The 19706-nt window shown below is 39.5% G+C and overlaps 1 protein-coding gene across 1 annotated transcript in view; it reads right to left on the bottom strand.

Moving 5' to 3' along the window:
* LOC136241637 (uncharacterized) overlaps positions 1-19706 on the bottom strand; it is an 86983-nt gene that overhangs the window by 30408 nt on the left and 36869 nt on the right. The window lies entirely within an intron of this gene.

Below are 19706 nucleotides of genomic sequence, written 5' to 3'. Positions count from 1 at the left end.
ATCCATCTATAAACAACATCGATATATCACCAATGGGGTTTTCAAAATACTATCTGAGTTGGATCCCTACAAATCCCCTGGCCCTGATGCTATCTCTGGACATTTAGTAAAACAAACTGCTGCTGCTGAAATTACTCTGATGCTGACCCATCTCTTTCAACAATCTTTGTCCACTGGTGTGGTCCCTAGACAATGGAAACTAGCACATATCGCTCCCATTTTCAAATCTGGCAAAAGATCTGTCCCACAAAACTACCGACCAGTATCTCTGACATCAATCATTTGCAAAGCAATGGAACATATACTCACAAGTCAAATTATGAAACACTTGGAAGCTCATGATATCTTAGTCCCCTGTCAATTCGGCTTTAGATCAAGGCATTCCTGTGAATCGCAGCTGCTTACTGTTACTGATGACTTTGCAAAAGCATTGAATAATAAACTCCAAGTAGATGTTGGTATACTAGACCTGTCCAAAGCATTTGATAAAGTTCCACATAAAAGACTGCTAAGCAAAATTGAATTCTATGGCATTAGAGGCAAGATTTTACAATGGCTAGAGTCTTTCTTGAGCAATCGCTACCAACAAGTTGTCGTAGATGGTTCCTTTTCTAATCATTGTAAAGTCACATCGGGAGTACCACAAGGCTCAGTTGTGGGTCCTATCTTGTTCTTACTGTACATAAATGATATAACTGAGGGTATCAGTAGCCAAATGAAACTCTTTGCAGATGATTGCTTAATATACAAAGTTATTCACAGTTCAACAGACCATCAAACACTCCAACAAGACTTGACAATATTGTCAAAGTGGGAAGATAAATGGCAAATGGCTTTTAACATCAGCAAATGTAAGATAATGCAAATTTCTAATCACCATAACAAAAGTTTATTTTTGTATGTAATGAATGGCACCTCACTGGCAGTTACAGAACAACATTTGTATCTTGGAGTAAAGTTACATCACAGACTTTCATGGAAACCACATATAGATTACATCTGCAATAAGGAAAACAGAGCTGTTGGTTTTTTGCGACGAAATCTTCAGCATTGTCCTAGCCATCTACGTGAGCTAGCATATAAACAATTTGTCTCGCCTATTTTAGAGTATTGTTCCCCAATATGGGACCCATATCACCAAACCAACATAAATCAAGTAGAGATGGTCCAACATAGAGCTGCTCGTTCTGTCACAGGTCAACCATGGAGACGAAATAATAGAGACAGCATCACAAACTTTCTTGAAAACTTGCAATGGCCTACACTACAAGAACGTCGCAAATCAGCTAGACTAGTTTTATGACTGACTGTGTTGAAGAATTTAAGCAAAAATTAGCCCCTTCTCGTAATTGTATATATTTTTATAGTTTATTATTGTAATTGTACATATGTATATAATTAAGTAACTTGTCATAATTGTACATACTTATATAGTTGAGTAACTAATTGAAATTGTACACATGTAATTGCACATCAGTATTATACCCCTGGAGGGTCCTGCTGATTAACAATAAATGAAAATAATAACGTACGAGAAGCCATACAATTGCACGTAAGAGTTTGCTACTTAATATCATTCCAGCCTTTCAGTACACTCAGACTTACTTCAAAGATTATGTTGAGCAGCATGCAACTGTCAGCACCCGTTGAAAACGCTTTCAGATTGCATCTCTTGAGTGATGATTTTAAAAATTTTCCTAGCGGAGGGTGGGGACCCCCTTGAAAATATGTTACAAATACTATACCCTCAACTGTGGTGACCCACCCGACTCTATTTTGCCAGAGCCGGCCCTGCTTGGTAGTCTTGTTCAGTTACACTTTGATTCACACTTATCAGATTTGATCAATTTAATTGTTCAGGACAAGTAGTACAATCTGGATCCAGAGGCAGATCTAGATGGTTTCAGTGCCCGCGGGTGATTAGTGCTGTGAGCAACCGGCAATCTGGCTCAGTGCCTGAGACATGCTGAAACGCATAGTAGCTACTGTAATAAAATGAAGGAGTTGATTATATAGTTAGAAACAGAATTTTGCATGCATGATCAGCTTTGGATATATATATATATATATATACATAGCATGTGTAATTCCCATTGACCCAAACTGGAAATTGACAAATAGCTACACCAAAATCTTTAAAGTGCATTCTATATGTAAGTAACTATGCATCAGATGTAAAGCAAAAGCACACATCACAATGTCGACCCCATTTGACGTGATGTCAAACTCATACATTATGTAGAGTTGTTATTCTACAATAAATTGTGTGGGAAAGTATAGTACTACCTTAAATAGACATGCACTTCTTGTAGCCAATATAGCTCCTAATGGCGTTCAGTCCCCTTCATTGACTCATTGTCAATAATCTCTCAATGGACCACCTTATAGTTTGTGGCTGCTGATAGTAAAATATTTGAGTTGAGCAGGTTAGCTACATATACGCTGGTGAGAATTTTATAAATTTATCCCAGAAATTTTATAGCAGTAGTAGTGACACAATGGATCGTAGCCACTACTGCTATGTTCCAGTAGCAGTAGTGGCTACTGGATGGTAGCTTCATTGGTTTCGTATACATATGTGTTGACTTGGTTATAGTGGTACTCCTCTGGTGAGTAGAAAGGTGTGTACTGAAGCTCCAACAGAAAATGTATGGGAGATGAGTTTCCCAGTTCGCTGTGTATAGAAAATTGTTCCAGCTCATCGATAGAATGGTTTTTGCTTATTGTGAGATGACACATAACAGCCTATAATATTATTTAGTTTTATGGTGATCATAGGCGGTGGAGACGGGGGGGGCATGGCCCCCCCACTTTTTGGGACACTGTTTGCAAGAAAAGATCGAGATACTCTAATAGAACAGTCAGGATCAGGATATTCTAATAGAGTAGTCACAGTATTCAGAGAAGCAGTGTAGCAAATTCCTTAGCTATGTATGTGTAGTTATAAATAAGGAGATGTAATTGGTGGAGAGCAGCTATTGTCAGCAGGCTGTGACCTTCTTTTTTTTTTTTTTTGGTCTTCAGCTTACAGCTGGCCTGGCCCCCTCACTTTTTGGCCTGCTCCACCGCCCCTGATGGTGATCCTGTGTAATTCATAATACAAAGTGACATAATTATGCATAGGATGCTTGTTTTTGTTTTGTGCCATGGTTACCAATGGGGCTCAATAGAGAGTGTCTGGAAAGCCACCCATTTGTTTGTTTAACCATTACTAGCAATTTAAAATTGTGGCAAACCTATTACATATATCAAACAGCATGCAGCATTTTTCGAGCTGTAATAATTTGTTATTACGTATATAGCTATATTGATCGTGGAACTAAAGTTTGGTGCATGGGTTAATTTCTATATTCTGCAAGACAACAAAAACTGTGAAGTGTGTGATAGAACTTTCAGTGGATGCAGATATATTGATGTACATAATTCTATCTTTAGCTACAAGTTAAACTGCATATATAGTACATACTGAAAATAAAATTATTGCAAAATTCTACAGTAATTTGAGCTGAAGTATAACCATATCAATTTAAAATTCCATAGTAACTTCAAATCAATGACAGTAAAAATGGCATGTGTCAAACTTATAGTACATGCCAAACTGTAAACTACCGTAACAGGTGATATGTACTGTGGCGGTTACTGCGGTGCGTTCACTAACAAGTCAAACAATTCTTAATAATTCTGTTAATCAATACAACAATCACCAGCACACTCAAGATTACAACAACTCATAATGATTACAATCACGAGACTATTTATACCCTATGTTACATCACTATAAGAAGTCTGTTCATTACGTAATACCACACCTCCCCCTTAAGAGAATTGGCGGGGGGGGGGGGGGGGGGGGACGAATCTCAGTCCCAGTTTGACTTCTAGTCATTATTCGGTGAGGCTCTTCTGGTTCTGACAGTTCTTCAGGAAACCCAGCATTAGATTCTTGAGGAACAATTCTTAATTGGATTCTGTTCCTCTGAAGTTGACCTGAAGGAGTCTACAAGATAGGATCTGGGGGTTCCTGCTGAAGTAACCACTCTGCCCGAAACTGGACCATTATCAGAGTCTACCCAAACGGGAGTATCATCAGGGATCATAGGTAAATCCTTGGTCCTATGACGTTTGTCAAAATTGTCCTTCTGTTTCAGCTTGTATGTGGCATCAGACTTCTGAAATTCTTCAAATAGGTCCATTGAGGAATCAACTTACAGTCTGCATTAGGAACACAAGTTCGGATCTGTCTCCCCATATATACTCAGTTCAGCTGGGCTCCTTCCACATAAGGGAAGAGGTGTTGACCTATAAGTAAACATCGCCATGTATGGATCTTTACTGTTTTTCAGTAAATGTTTAACAGTTCGAACCATACATCAGCTTGCCCATTACTCTGGGGATACTTGGGGTTGCTTGTGATGTGACAGAATCCATATTCCTTTGCAAACTGAATAAACTCTAGAGCTGAGAATTGCAGACCATTATCGCTGCAAACTACTTCCAGAATTCCATGATGTGAGAACACATTTTTGAGGTGGCTAATAACAGCTGCTGAGGTAGTTGTTGTCAACTTGGTTACTTCAGGGTACCTTGAAAAATAGTCTACTTTTAACAAGTACTTGGTACCTTCCAGTTCAAAAAAATCTGTCCCTATAATTTGCCATGGATAATCTGGGAGTGTAGACTTAATCAGGGGTTCTCTCCTCTGTTGGGCTTCTCTAGCACATGTGGGGCACTGACAAACTATCTCAGCAGTATCCTTAGTAATCCCAGGCCACCAAACAGAGCACCTCACTCTGGCTCTACAGCGTTCGATCCCCTGATGCCCCTCATGAATCTTCGCCAAGGTCTCCTTTCTTAAAGAAGGAATAACAATACGCTGGTTATATAATAGCAAATTATTATGAAGCGAAAAGAAACTTCTCACCTTCCAAAATGTACTCAGGTCAACATATATAGGAGATTTGGCAGGCCAACCCTCTAGGCACCGTCTTTTCACTATCATGCACGTTGAGTCATCGTCCTGAGCATCTTTGTACTGTTTCAAGTGGTGCTCCCCAGCTGGTAGAGCTGCTACTACAGTATCAACAAACCATTCTACTTCTTCTTGAAGTTGTTTGTCACAATGTGGAGATGGTGCTCTTGATAAGGCATCAGCTGTCGTCAGTAGCTTTCCAGGTACATGTGACACAGTGTAATTAAACCTGGCCATTCTAAGTCTAAAGCGAAGAATTCTAGGAGGTAAATGGTCAAGGTTTTTGGCAATCAACAATGGGCTTGTGATATGATTCTATTAGAAAGTGAGTACCCAGTATGTTGTTTACAAATTTTTCACATGCCCATGTAACTGCCAGGGCCTCTTTTTCTATCTGGGCGTAGCGTCGTTCAGTCTCAGTCATGGAGCGGGATGCATATGCCACTGGCTTCCAGATTTGGCCAGACTGTTGGAGGAGAACCGCACCCAACCCGTAGGAGGATGCATCAGCAGATACTTTGCTGCTGGCTTCAGGGTCATAAAGTGCCAGGACTGTTGGTTGTCAATTCAGCTTTAATTGCTGTGAATGAATCTTCCTGTGTTGGGCCCCACACCCAAGCATGTGACGGACTCAGTAACTCACGTAATGGCTGACTAATTTGGGCTAGCCGGGGAGAAAATTTCCCTAACTGGTTAGCCATTCCCAGGAACCTGCGTAGCTCAGTAACACTAGTAAGGGGTTTCATATTAGATACTGCCACAATCTTCTCTGGATCTGCTCTGATTCCTTGACTATCAACAAGATGTCCCAGGAATTTCACAGATTTTTGGTTGAATTCACACTTAGTACGGTTCAGGGTGACATTGGCTGACTGTAGTCGCTGAAGTACTGCCAACAATCTAGAGTTGTGTTCTTGTGGGGTGGAACCAAATACGAGGATATCATCCATCTGGCATACTACCCCTTGCAGACCCTCAAGAATTCTCTTCATTCGTTTCTGAAATAGTTCTGGGGAACTTGTGATGCCAAAAGGCAATTGTTAAAACAATACCGCCCAAATGGGGTTATGAATGTTGTAAGGTGGCAAGAATCTTTGGCAAGAGGAATTTGCCAAAACCCACTATTGGCATCCAGCTTGGAAAATATAGTGGCACCAGCTAACAAGGCTAAAGTTTCATCTACTTTGGGCATCGGGTGTACTTCTCTGAGAACACTTTCATTCAACTTCTTCAAATCGACACAAATTCTGATGGCCCCAGATTTTTTTGGAACCACCACCATCCCAGCACACCATGGTGTGGGCTCGTCAACCTTAGAAATAATACCACCAGACTCCATTCAAGTTAATTCTTCTTGGACTTTCTTACGAAGCGGTAGTGGTATGTTACGAGGTGTATGAAGATAATGTGGCTGTGCATCGCCCTTGAGTTTAATCAAATATTCATCCTCTAAAGTGCCCAAACCTCGGGAAACTGGCTGTAAATGTCCTCAGCAACCATAGTATGAATTCTGCAAATAAGCTGCAGTGCTGTGATGGCTGGTAAACCTAAGAGGTTGTGTCTCAAGCCCTGTACTATGAAAATCTCCTGTCTAGATGAAATCCCCTTGTTAGACAGAGCACCTGTAAATTGTCCCAGTACAGTCAACTTTTGGTTGGCAGGTCCTGACAATATCTTAGAGGGCTTCTTCAATTCTGTTTTTGGGAGTGCACGGTATATTTCCTCTGATATGGCTGTTACTGCAACACCAGTGTCTAGTTTGAACTGAAGAACTTTGGTATTCAGAGTCACTATAATATACCAAGATGATTCTGAACTGGTTGCCATGGCATCTAGGAATGCATTATCAAGGGACAGTTCTTCAATAGGAGGTAGTCTCTCACTGGGTGTGGTATCTACAGATAGTTCATCAGTGGGTGAAGGGTCGACTGAAAATGTTTATTTCTTAGTCTTGGAAAAACAAGGTGAGCTGTAATGCCCTCTTCTGTTACATCTGTGGCATGTGGCACTGATAACTGAACACTTCACACCTTCTGGATGTCTACTGTGGCCACACCTACTGCATGCTTGTGTAGATTGTTGTCTGTCTGGCAACATGCCCCCTCTGAGTTGTTGTGGGTGGGATGTGGTTTTTCCACCAATGGTTCTCTTGTTGGAATACTTGGATACAGCACCCACTACTACAGGGTCTTGCATAGTCCCTTCACCTTTTAACTGACGTTGCTGATCTTGTACAGCTTCGCTCAAACGTACTTCCTTCTTAGTTTTGTCGAGCGTTAGCTCTGGGTCGAGCTGAAGGCATTTGGACATGGCTTTATCTCTTATTCCAACAACAATTCTGTCACGGAGTATCTCTTTTGTTAAATTTCCGTACTCACAAGTCTCTACTAAGGCATAAAGCTCGGAGATGTACTGCTCCACCATTTCCGAGGGGTCCGAAACCAAGCTAAATCACATACGGGATTTCGAAATCTTTAGATTTTACCGAAGATTTCAAGATTCCAAGGAAGATTTCAAGATTCTTGTGAAGATTTCTGAAGATCTTAATATTGCAATGAATATAGAGGTGTACCGATAATCGGATCGGCTATAATATCGGCCACCAATATGGTAATTTTTACCAATATCGGTATCGGTACAGAACAGCAGGAGGACCGATATCGCTACCGATATTTATACACTAGCAATAGTTTGTACATAAACGGATTGTGCATTTGTTTTCTACATTATTCATGTGGCTCTTTAGTGCCAGTGGCTTATTATTCACTCTGAAACAAGTGCTACGCTACGAGAAGCCATATAAATACACGCGATTCTACTGTCTGTTGCTGGAAAGCTTATCACAGTATTTATAAATGAAGCAGTTATAGAGTACCTTGTAATAAAAATAAGGGTCACAGGATAACCAAGGAAACTTACTGTACCAGCTTTCTCACAAACCATTAGAATGCAGAGTAATGCAGAAATATCCGTTTAAGGCTTCATGGGAGTATGCATAAAAATGTTTGTGGGTGCCTAATTGTCTGGATTGCACAATAGAAACCCAAGCTGTATACCACCACAGGCAGAGTATAGCAATGAATACATGCACATGTTGTTGTAGGGTAGGTAAATGTACACTTTTAACTATAATGCAAATATCGGATCAATTATCGGTTATCGGCTTCTTTTGGTGACATCAATATTGGATATCGGTACATGCAAAAAAACCACATCGGTACACCTCTAAATGAATATTTCAAGATATAACTTGCAAAATTTGAAATTTAAGAAATAGGCATAGATTTTAAATTAATTTCTATATGCTTACAGTACAAAAATAAAAATTCAATTAGTTATATGCTTGATGATTATTGTGTTAGTCATAGGCTATATCAATGATTCAATTGGCTAGAGAGCAAGTCTGGCAGTACCACCTGTCTTCTGCAATCGCCTTAGCTTTTGCACAACTTAGGTGAAACCATTCATTGCATTTGTCACAACACATCATTGGGCTTCCATCATCTATTGATCTGCATAGACAATAGACATCATCTTCATCATACTTTGGATTTCCACCTCTTCTTGCCTTGATCACTGGAAAGGGAGTCATCTATATATTGGACAAACACTGCTCTAAATGATTTCTCATGATACTTCAGTTGATTGTACATAAATGATCCAGGATCTTGCCCATATGTCAGTGCCATGCAATATGCAGCGACAAACACACAATCACGATTAGCCATTTCTCCAGCCAGCTTCAGTGGAGCATGCAGCCAGCTTCAAATTTTGAGCTAAATGTGTGCAAGTATATGCTAAGTATTAAGTTAACAGCTACATAATTCTATATTCTTCAAGCTTACAACTAATTGAAATTGTACACATGTAATTGCACATCAGCATTATACCCCTGGAGGGTCCTGCTGATTAACAACAAATAATAATAATAAAAAGAATCCCTCGTAGAATCCCAGTTTAGCCCAGCCAAGAACAGAATATCCAGTAGAGTTGCTATAGCTGCGTGTCCCAGCCAGCTGCTTGTCCTAGTTCATGTCCTAGCCAGCTGCTTTTCCAGCTGCAATCACTCAACTCGAGCTCAGTTATCTTTGGTATTATTTTTTTTAAATCCAGCCCTAATGGCACTCCCATCCTCCCCAATCTCTAGCTAGAAGTTAAACCTAATTTAATTTATAAAAGACAAAAAGCAGAAAAAAGCAGCTAAACCTACAGAGCCTACACAGACCTACAAAAACACGCATGGACTATCAGCATACACACAGAAAAGCCCCCGGACAGGGGCCTTAAGAAGAAAGCCCTGCAGACTACTGACCAAACTGCAGGGAGTGGGAGCATGAAACAGAGTTCAACTCCCACAAAGGACTGCCAGGAAATAGACTAAATAGATGTACAAATGTCCGGGAATTGTGGCGCCACAGACAAACAGAGAGTTGCTCTAGCAGATGGCAGTACACTAGGCCACGAGAAATGCCACTCCTGGTGGTTGTCCTAAAAGCAATATCCTGCAAGACTGGATGACTAGCAACAGACCACAAACCCAAGGACTCAACCACCAGGGGGACAAAGACACCTTCAGCAGCCTGCACAAGCTCATCATGGTGAGCATCCTTGTCTTCTTCTCCCTTAGCAGCAGCCACACCTGCTAAAACTGCAGACCGACCCAGCAAAGATTCCTGTAATGGACAACGCACAGTAACATCGAAGTACGCAGGCTTCTCATGCACAAATAAAGTCAGGGTGAAAAATATCACCCGGGCGATCCAATCGGGAGCCAGCACATCATTGCTCTTTACGGCAACCAGTGTTGTCCTGAAGTAAAGCATGATATATCACATTTATAATAGAATTATCAGCCATGTACTTGATAACATCACTACATGCCAGTTTGGATTTCTGCCTGGCAGGTCCACCACTCAACAACTTTTGCTATATCTAAATGACATCTATCAAGCCACATCTCAAGCCATCAAACTGACTCCATACATCTAGACTTTCGTAAGGCCTTTGACAGCGTGCCACACAACAAACTCCTAGTTAAATTGTCGCACAATGGCATTACGGGTAATCTTAGGAACTGGTTCAACAATTATCTGCACAATCGTTCCCAGTGTGTAAAAATCTGTTCTTCTATTTCTGACTTTTTACCAGTACTGTCGGGTGTACCACAAGGTAGCATCCTTGGCCCACTGTTATTCCTGATCTACATAAACGACTTATCATCAATCACACAATTCTCGAATCTTTTCCTGTTTGCTGACGATGCCAAACTCTACAAAATCGTCTTCCAATTCTCTGACTATTTGCACTTACAACAAGACCCACACACTGGACCATTGATGGTGATATTTTGCTCAGTATCAACAAATGTATACATTTAAGCTTCAACAACAAGACTCCCACCTCGTACTCAGTTGATGAACACTCTCTCCCACAACTGCATTCACATCGTGATCTGGGCCTGTTATTGACTGACAATCTATCTTGGAGGAACCATTATGAACATCTAGCTTCTAAAGCTTATAAATACTTAGGGCTATTAAGACGTGCATTCAGTTGCTGTCATTCTATAAGAGCCAAACGCATTCTCTACACTACACTTGTCAGATCCCAACTTAGTTATTGTTCTCAATGTGGAATCCCTACCTGATAAAAGATACAGTTATGCTCAGAGACAAGCAACCAAATTTATTTTAAGAGAATTATGATAGTGATTATAAGACTCGTCTGCTCAAGTTGGATTTGCTGCCTCTAATGTATATTACAAACTGCCATAATTTAGGAATAACTAGTAATTTCTCAGTGATATAAGTTTAACTAACTCTTATTTGTAATTAATTAGTTTTGTAATTAAGTAATTAGTTTCATAATTAAGTAATTAGTTTGTAATTAAGTAATTAGTTTTGTAATTAAGTAATTAGTTTTGTAATTAAGTAGTTTCCTGGCTGCCAGCACAAGTTGTTGGCAGACCATCAATACATACTTGTATTGTAAAGTATTTTTTATTTTAAAAAAATCAAGACACACGGTAGTGTGTCGTGCGGCCCAAGAAGCCGGCGCGCCACACCGTGAGTATATTTACAGGAAGGAGGAAAACGTCATTATCACACCTTTGTATCTCGGTGATCCCTTATCCGATTGGACCCAAATTTGCTACAGAGTTTCCCGCCAGCCAAGGGAATCTATATTCCAAATTTGAAGAAAATTGCTCCAGCCATTTCCTAGATACGAACTGCCAAAGTTTCGATTTTTTTCTTGGTTTTTTTTTTCTTTCTTCTTCGTGTTTTCGCTATATATAAACGCAAACGCGTACTTCGATCGCCTTGAAATTTGGCACACAGAAAGAGAGTCCAAAGGCGAATCCTAGCATCAAATTTGGTGCAAGTCCGATGAATGGTTCAGGAGTTATGACCGATTATTCGCGTAAAATAAGATCGATTTGTTGTCACGCCTACAGGGTAAACCGCTTCATGGAATGAGCTTAAAATTGCTATGTAGATGGAGTAACCATCGTAGGAGTGCCTTTTGGTGGTTTGAAAGGAATCGAGATAAAAACCATGGAGATATGACACAAAACCCAATCTGTGTCACAAATACGCGATCGATTTTTATGAATAAAAAAGTATTAGTTTTCACGCCTACTAGGCAAACCGCTTAGAGCAATGAGCTGAAAATCGGTGCATAGCTGGAATAATCTTTATAGAAAGTCCTTGCAGTAGTATAGAAGAATCGGATTACAAACCACTGAGTTATGATTCGAAAGCCAACTCCGTGTAGCAAACGCGAGATCGAGATACTCTAATAGAACAGTCACCCTAATAGAGCATTCGGATAATTTATTTACTCCATTATAGAATTCTATTACATTACAAGTTATTCTGTAGGGAGTTCAGCTGCAAACAGTTAATCTTATAGACAGTTCAGCAAGAAGCAAGTCACCCTGTGGAGAGTTAAGCTACAAATATATCACTGTAGAGATTCAGAACATAACAAGTCACACTGAAGAGAGTTCAGCTATAAACAAGTTATGCACCATGTAGGGAGTTCAGCTAAAATTAAGTCACTCTCTAGAGAATTCAGCTACGCACAAGTCACTGTGGAGAGAGTTCAGCTACAAACAAATTACCCTGTAGAGAGATCAGCTACAAACAAAACACTTTGCAGAGAGTTCGGCTACAAACAAATCAACCTTTAGAGCGATCAGCAACAAACAAATCAGCTTGTAGAGAGATCAGCTGGAAACAAATCAACCTGCAGAGAGATCAGCTACAAACAAATCAGCTTGTAGAGAGATCAGTTACACACAAATCAACCTGTAGAGATATAAGCTAGAAACAAATCACCCTGTAGAGAGTTCAGCTAGAAACAAATCACCCTGAACAGAGGTCAGCTACAAAAAATCACTCTGTAGAGAGATCAGCTACAAACAAAACACTTGGCAGAGAGTTCAGCTACAAACAAATCAACCTTTAGAGCGATCAGCAACAAACAAATCAACTTTTAGAGAGATCAGCTAGAAACAAATCAACCTGCAGAGAGATCAGCTACAAACAAATCAGCTTGTAGAGAGATCAGTTACACACAAATCAACCTGTAGAGAGATAAGCTATATACAAACAAATCACCCTGTAGAGAGTTCAGCTACAAAAAATTACCCTGTAGAGACATCAGCTAGAAACTAGACACAATGTAAAGTGTTCAGCTACAAACAAATCATCCTGTAGAAAGTTCAGCTAAAACAAATCAACCTGCAGAGAGATCAGCTACAAACAAATCACCTTATAGAGAGTTCAGCTACAAACAAATTACCTGGTAGATAGATCGGCTACAAACAAATCAACCTGCAGAAAGATCAGCTACACACAAATAAACTTGTAGAGAGATCAGCTACAAACAAATCACCCTGTAGAGAGATCACCTACAAACTAGACACAATGTAAGGAGTTCAGCTACAAGTAAATCACCCTGTAGAGAGTTCAGCTAAAACAAATCAACCTGCAGAGAGATCAGCTACAAACAAATCACCTTATAGATAGTTCAGCTACAAACAAATTATCCGGTAGAGAGATCGGCTACAATTCAATCAACCTGCAAAGAGATCAGCTACACACAAATCAACTTGTAGAGAGATCAGCTACAAACAAATCACCCTGTAGACAGATCAGCTAGAAACTAGACACAATGTAAGGAGTTCAGCTACAAGCAAATCACCCTATAGTGAGTTCAGCTACAAACAAATCAACCTGCAGTGAGATAAGCTAGAAGAATTCACCTTGCAGAGAGTTCAGCAACAAAGAAACCACCATGTAGAGAGTTCAGCTGCAAACAAATCACCCTGTAGAAAATTCAGTTACAAACAAATTGCCCAGTAGAAAGATCAGCTAGAAGAAGTTACCTTGTAGAGAGTTCAGCTACAAAGAAACCATTTTGTAAAGAGTTCAGCTGCAAACAAATTACCTGTACAGAATTCAGCTACAAACAAATCACCCTGAAGAGAGATCAGCTATATAGAAGAAGTTACCTTGTAGACAGTTCAGCTACAAACAATTCACCCTGTACAGAGATCAGTTAGAAGAAGTTTCCTTGTAGAAAGTTCAGCTACAAATAAATCACCCTGTAGAAAGATCAGCTAGAAGAATTCAACTTGTAGAGATTTCAGCTGATTTGTTTGTAGCTGAATTCTGTACAGGTGATTTGTTTGCAGCTGAACTCTATATACATGGTGGTTTCTTTGTAGCTGAAATCTCTACAAGTTGAATTCTTCTAGCTGATCATTCTACAGGATGATTTGTTTGTACCCTGTAGAGAGATCAGCTAGAAGAAGTTACCTTGTAGATATTTCAGCTAACTCTGTAGAGAGATCAGCTAGAAGAAGAGTTACCTTGCAGATAGTTCAGCTGCAAATAATTCACCCTGTAGAGAGATCAGCTAGAAGAAGTCACCTTGTAGAGTGTTAAGTTACAAAGAAACTACCATGCAGAGAGTTCTGTAATAAATATATGTATTATATATAATTTGTACATTTACTGATAAATTCAGAAATATTTAAAGTATTTAACATTTGTTTCATCTTTTCTTCTTCCTATGGTAAAGAAAAACAATAGGTTAAAAAAGCCCCAAAGCCAGCTTATTGGGGTATACAAATACAAAAAGAAATGAAATCTAATCCAAAACAGCCAAGCTGTAAAAAAAGTGTGCGACCCTCAAAAGGGCTATGGTGAAAAAAGATGTGAAATCCAAGGTAGCGGCCAAGAAATGGCTGTGATGGTAGGTTAATGGTAAAAATTTTAATAACGACAATTCAGGTGAATTTTGTGCCAAGACCAAGCGGCACCAAATTCACCTGAATTATCGTTATTAAAATTTTTACCATTAACCTACCATCACAGCCATTTCTTGGCCGCCACCTTGGATTTCACATCTTTTTTTCACCATAGCCTTTTTGAGGGCCTCACACTTTTTTTACAGCTTGGCTGTTTTGGATTATAATTAGATAATTATAACATCACATACAGCATCGTGCCTATGTATACGCATGGGTCCATGTCCACAGCCCAGTTATCTTTGGTATTAAACGCCAAGTCAAGCGCGAGGTCGAGCACCAATTGGGAATCGCTATTGAACACTAAGGCCAACGAAACTTGATTACTAGTTTCTCGCTCAGATTTTTGAAAATTTGATGCGGGCGGGCGTTAGCTATTTATTATTCATTATTTACCAAAAGCACAACACTCATCCAAAACATGAAGATTCTGCCAAAAAAACAGTGAGATCTACATTGATTACTCCAAAGTATCTAGCTGTTTGCTCTATTAAGGTAAAAGTGACTGCTCTATTAGAATAGTTTGATCTGAAATACCAATAATGAAATTCCATGCGGGAGTATCAAAAGCATGCGGGCGATGACTCGAAAGTGCTAATTAAGTTTCATTGGCCTAGTGTATAGAAATCGTAGCTACTAGCTACATGCTATGACTTACCGAGGAGCCGAATCCGGCCGACTAATGTAAACCAACTACTGCCAACTCAGTGCGTAACGGGAAAACACGTTTTGATACACGTATAATATCCGGACATGTCCAAAAATTTCCGGGAACCTTGAAGTTACAAGATTTCAGATTCCTGGGATTTGTAGTAAAGATTTCAATTTCGGGCGTACGAAATTTCTAGCTTGTTGCGGACCCCTCGACCGTTTCACCAGGTAATTATTGGTTGCGACGATTAAATTTGGCTCTTTCAAAAATCACGTTCCTTCTAACTTTGAAGAACCCGTCAAGTTTGGCCAGGAGAGTGTCATATTTCTTTCGTTCTTCACTAGTAATTCACGTGGAAGTTAGAACGTTGTCAGCATTTTCCCCTATCGTATACAACAGTGATTATGATTATGATTATGATTATGATTACTGAAAACACAGTTACAAACTGATATGTTCAGGTAAGGAAAAAACATTACAAATCACATAGATGAGAGTCAGTTATAAATTATCTAAAAATACTTGTAGAGATTGGGATTCTATTGTGTCAGTTGGTAAATTGTTCCAATCGCGGATAGATTTGGGGTAATAGCTGAATTTATAATGATCTGTTCTAGCAAACGGAATCTCAAAATGGAAGAAGAGATGGTGGTGGCGGGTGGGATATGTGGTGTTGGTGAAATAATTTGGGACTGTTAAGACTGATGAGGAGTAAACAATGTTGTAGAATACTTTTAATCTAGTCACATATCGTCGGTGTTGAAGTGATGGCCATTGTAGATCTGCTAACATAGATGTAACACTACTGTTATATCGGTAGTCTGACTTGACCCAACGAGCAGCACGTCGTTGTACCATTTCTATACTTTGTATCTCCTTCTGCAAGTAGGGGTCCCATACTGCCGATCCATACTCCAACAGTGGTCTCACTATACTGGTGTAGGCTAAGCATTTAGTTTCTGCAGAACATCTATAAAGGTTACGTTTAACAAAGTTTAGCATCCTTGTTGCTTTAGAGATAACTTGATTGATATGAGGTGTAAATGACATTTTTGAGTCTAAGAGAATTCCTAAATAAGGGTGTTGGGTAACTCGCTGCAAAAAGTAATTTCTGATAGTATAGTTGAAAGTAGAGGAGGATGTTAGTCTACTACAGGTAAGTACCACACACTTGGAAGTGTTTAATTCCATTAACCAAGTTTCAGTCCAGTGTGCTCACTTGTCGAGTTTCAGATTCTCCCGTTAAACCAGACGCTTCTCTAAACTGTTCGAATCTTCTTTTCCATTTGGACGAGCTGTCTGGATTTTTGAAGTCGAAAGGTTCCGGCGTTTTCAACTGAATGCCAGCCATCCCACTTCTGACATCATGTGGCGGTTACTGCGGTGCGTTCACTAACAAGTCAAACAATTCTTAATAATTCTGTTAATCAATACAACAATCCGGCACCAACACACTCAAGATTACAACAACTCATAATAATTACAATCACGAGACTATTTATACCCCATGTTACATCACTATAAGAAGTCTGTTCATTACGTAATACCACATGTACTAATACAGAAAATGCACCAGAAATGTAAACAAATTCCCTTGACATTTCCTGCATAACTGGAATTCACCTGGACAGGTGGTATGTACTAGTACAGGAAATGTTCCAGAAATGTGAACAAAGAATTCCTTGACAAAATTTGGTTGTGGAATTTCCTGCACAACTGGAAATTAGATGGAAAAGTGATATGTACAAGTACAGGAAATGTGTCAGAAATGTAAACCAAAAAATTTCCTAGACATTTCCAGTTCCAATACAATACCAGGAAATGTGACATTTCCTGCATGAGTGGAAATTTCCTGGAAAGGTGGAATGTATTAGTGCAGGAAATGTTCCAGAAATATGAACAACATATTCCTTGACATTTTTGAAAGTGGCATTTCCTGCAAAACTGGAAATTACTTGGAAAGGTGATATGTACAAGTACAGGAAATGCATCAGAAATTTAAACGGAAAATTTCCTTGACATTTCCGGTACCGATATAACTGCCGGAAATGTGGTATTTTTTTGCTGAGCATCACAGAAATACACAACAAAAAATTAAAATAGTCTTACTTCATTCAACATAAATAGCTATAGTGCCAAAAACAAGAAAACACTTACAGGCATCTGGATACAGAATTTAAAAACAAAACAAAAAAAGCTAGTCAAATCCCATAATTAAACAGTACTGTAGTTTTATTATTTTCCTGGGCTAGATGGAACACATTTGCCTACCACCCCCAACACAAGAGGTAAGTGTGCTGGACATAACTGAAATAAACAATAATAGGGACAACTAAAAGTCCCTAGGGTTGTTTATAAGGCCCAATTCCAGGGAAGCATCAGATGATAGTACTGTTTAAGTAGGTATCCTCCAAAACTGATGCACACCACCTAAAACGCTGCCTTTAAAGTCATCATAGAAACATCTTATGTAACAAAAATTATCTTTATAGAATAATCTTAGTCCGGCCATCTAATATCAAATACACATCATGACACTCTTGACATTCAATATGACACTCTTGTCAACATGATTTATAATGCCTTTTCTCAAGACCATCCCGTTGTTTTTAAGGAACAAAAAGGCTTCATAATTATGATGATGGCCGGCAGCCTGGTGACATTTTTCATCCTAACTTTCAACATGGTTATTCTGCTTACTTTGATGTCTCCGTATGCAGCATTATCCAGCCTGCTTTTATTTCCTCCTCTGCTTCATGGGGTATACGTAGCTGCTGTAGCTGGAGAGGTGGCCAAGGATGAGAAGCATTTGGCAGTCATGGAGAAGGTTGGATCTAATTTTGTTTCCCTAGTAGTGGAGTGCTTTGGAGCGTGGGACCCTTTTTCCTTGAAAATGTTAAAAAGTTATTGCTGACCGCACTACCCCTAAAAGTGGTGTCCCTCCCAAGATGGCAAGAAAGAACTTACTCCAGCAAATTTCTGTGGCAAAGTAATGCTAAAATAATCTTAAGGTATTGGGCTCTTTAGGACAGTGATTATGATGACAATCCCCTGTACCCTTAATTGTATTCCACTTTATAATAGTAGCTAGTGGTAGTAGTAGCAGTAGTAGTAGTAGCTAGTTACATAGTTGTAGCATTAGTCTTTTGTAGCTGTTTATTCTGTGTGTATGTTTGCCAGTATTCAAAGTTCATCGAAACTGCCTAGCTATATAAAAAATATCAAATACATCAAAAACAAGAAAACACTTAGCTACAGGCGGCCGGATATAGAATTAAACAAACAAAAAATCTCCAAAATTCAAATTTTTGTCTGACTGCTAGCCTTCCTGCCTTTCTGACCACAATTGCAAGGTTGGAGACCAAATTGCAAGGTTGGAGGCCAAACCAAGCAGTGCACTGCCACCATTCTATGCCACAATAACAAACTCACCAGTGAGAAGTGCCTTTTGGGGTTCCGACAAGTGTGTGCCCTCTGCGCCTTGTCTTTTCTAGGGCTTTTATCTTCAATCAAGCTTGTCTATTCGTCCTTCTTCATGCAATGAAACCATATCAGGCATTAATTTTCCCTATCAATGCTTTCATATTTAGACGGCGCAAACTTATTTAAGCGCTTACTTCACTATATTCTATTAACATGATCTTGCCAGGTTGATAATAACAACCGAGCACTGCCTAAGACAACACCTCTTAACAATCTATTTACTCGATTATGACAACACACCCCATTATTATTATTATTGGTCTAGCTGTATTCATAATGCTAAAAAACACAATGAAAACATGCCACACCCCTGGTAGGCGAAAGACCAACTTGAGACATTCTAATACAGTGGCCACCCTAATAGAATAGTCTCACATGTATAGCTGAATGCTATAACAAAAAAACCAACCAAACTAGAAGTCTATGTTTGAATACCTTAATGTTGTGACCTCTTAAAGCATAACTCAGTAGGAAGATCCTTACTTTGGCATTGAACAAAATCATTTTAATGTAACATCTCTCAATAGATTAAGCAAACACAAAGCAAAATTAACTCTACTACTACAATTACAGTACCACTACTACTACTACTAACTAAGGATAAAGGGGATTGTCATCATCAGACCCCTGCAAAACCCAATATTTGAGGATCATTCTAGCATTGTTAGTCCATAAGACAAAAGACAGTTGCTGGAGGAGATTCTTTCTTGCCAACTTGGGAGGAACACCACTACAGGGTTGCTCAGTCAGCAGTGATGTTTAAAGACTGCAAAGCTAATGGGGTCCAGACACCAAAAATTTTCACCACTAAGGGAATAGAATCAGCTCCCACCTTCACTACAGCTGCCAGATGTTTCTCATCCTTAGCCAACATTCCAGCTGCAGCAGCCACCCCAGCACAAGAAGTAGATGAGGAAATATAAGCAGGCTGAGAAGTACTGTGATGGAGACATCAGAATAGGCAGAGCGACCATGCCAGTGGTGTATCTAGACTTTCCCTTTTGGTAGGGCACAGCTAGGGCCTCAGCTAGGACACTATATATATGTTGTTAAAAGCAATGGGAACACCCCCACCCAGAAATGTTTTGAATTTCAACGGCTCAGTGCAATATGGCATCTGAGTAATTTAGCATAGAATAAGTTTCACTTGTTAGATAATGCAATGATCCATGAAAAGCTGGTGATTGTGGGTTTCATAGTCTGCAGTTTGGTAGGGCACTAGCCTAGTTTAGCAGGGCCTAGGCCCTACAAAGCCCTGCTGTAGATACACCACTGTACCATGCTGG

Source organism: Dysidea avara, chromosome 1 (assembly GCF_963678975.1).
Source record: "Dysidea avara chromosome 1, odDysAvar1.4, whole genome shotgun sequence".
NCBI classification, from domain to species: Eukaryota; Metazoa; Porifera; class Demospongiae; order Dictyoceratida; family Dysideidae; genus Dysidea; species Dysidea avara.
This window is presented reverse-complemented; position numbering and strand designations above follow the sequence as displayed.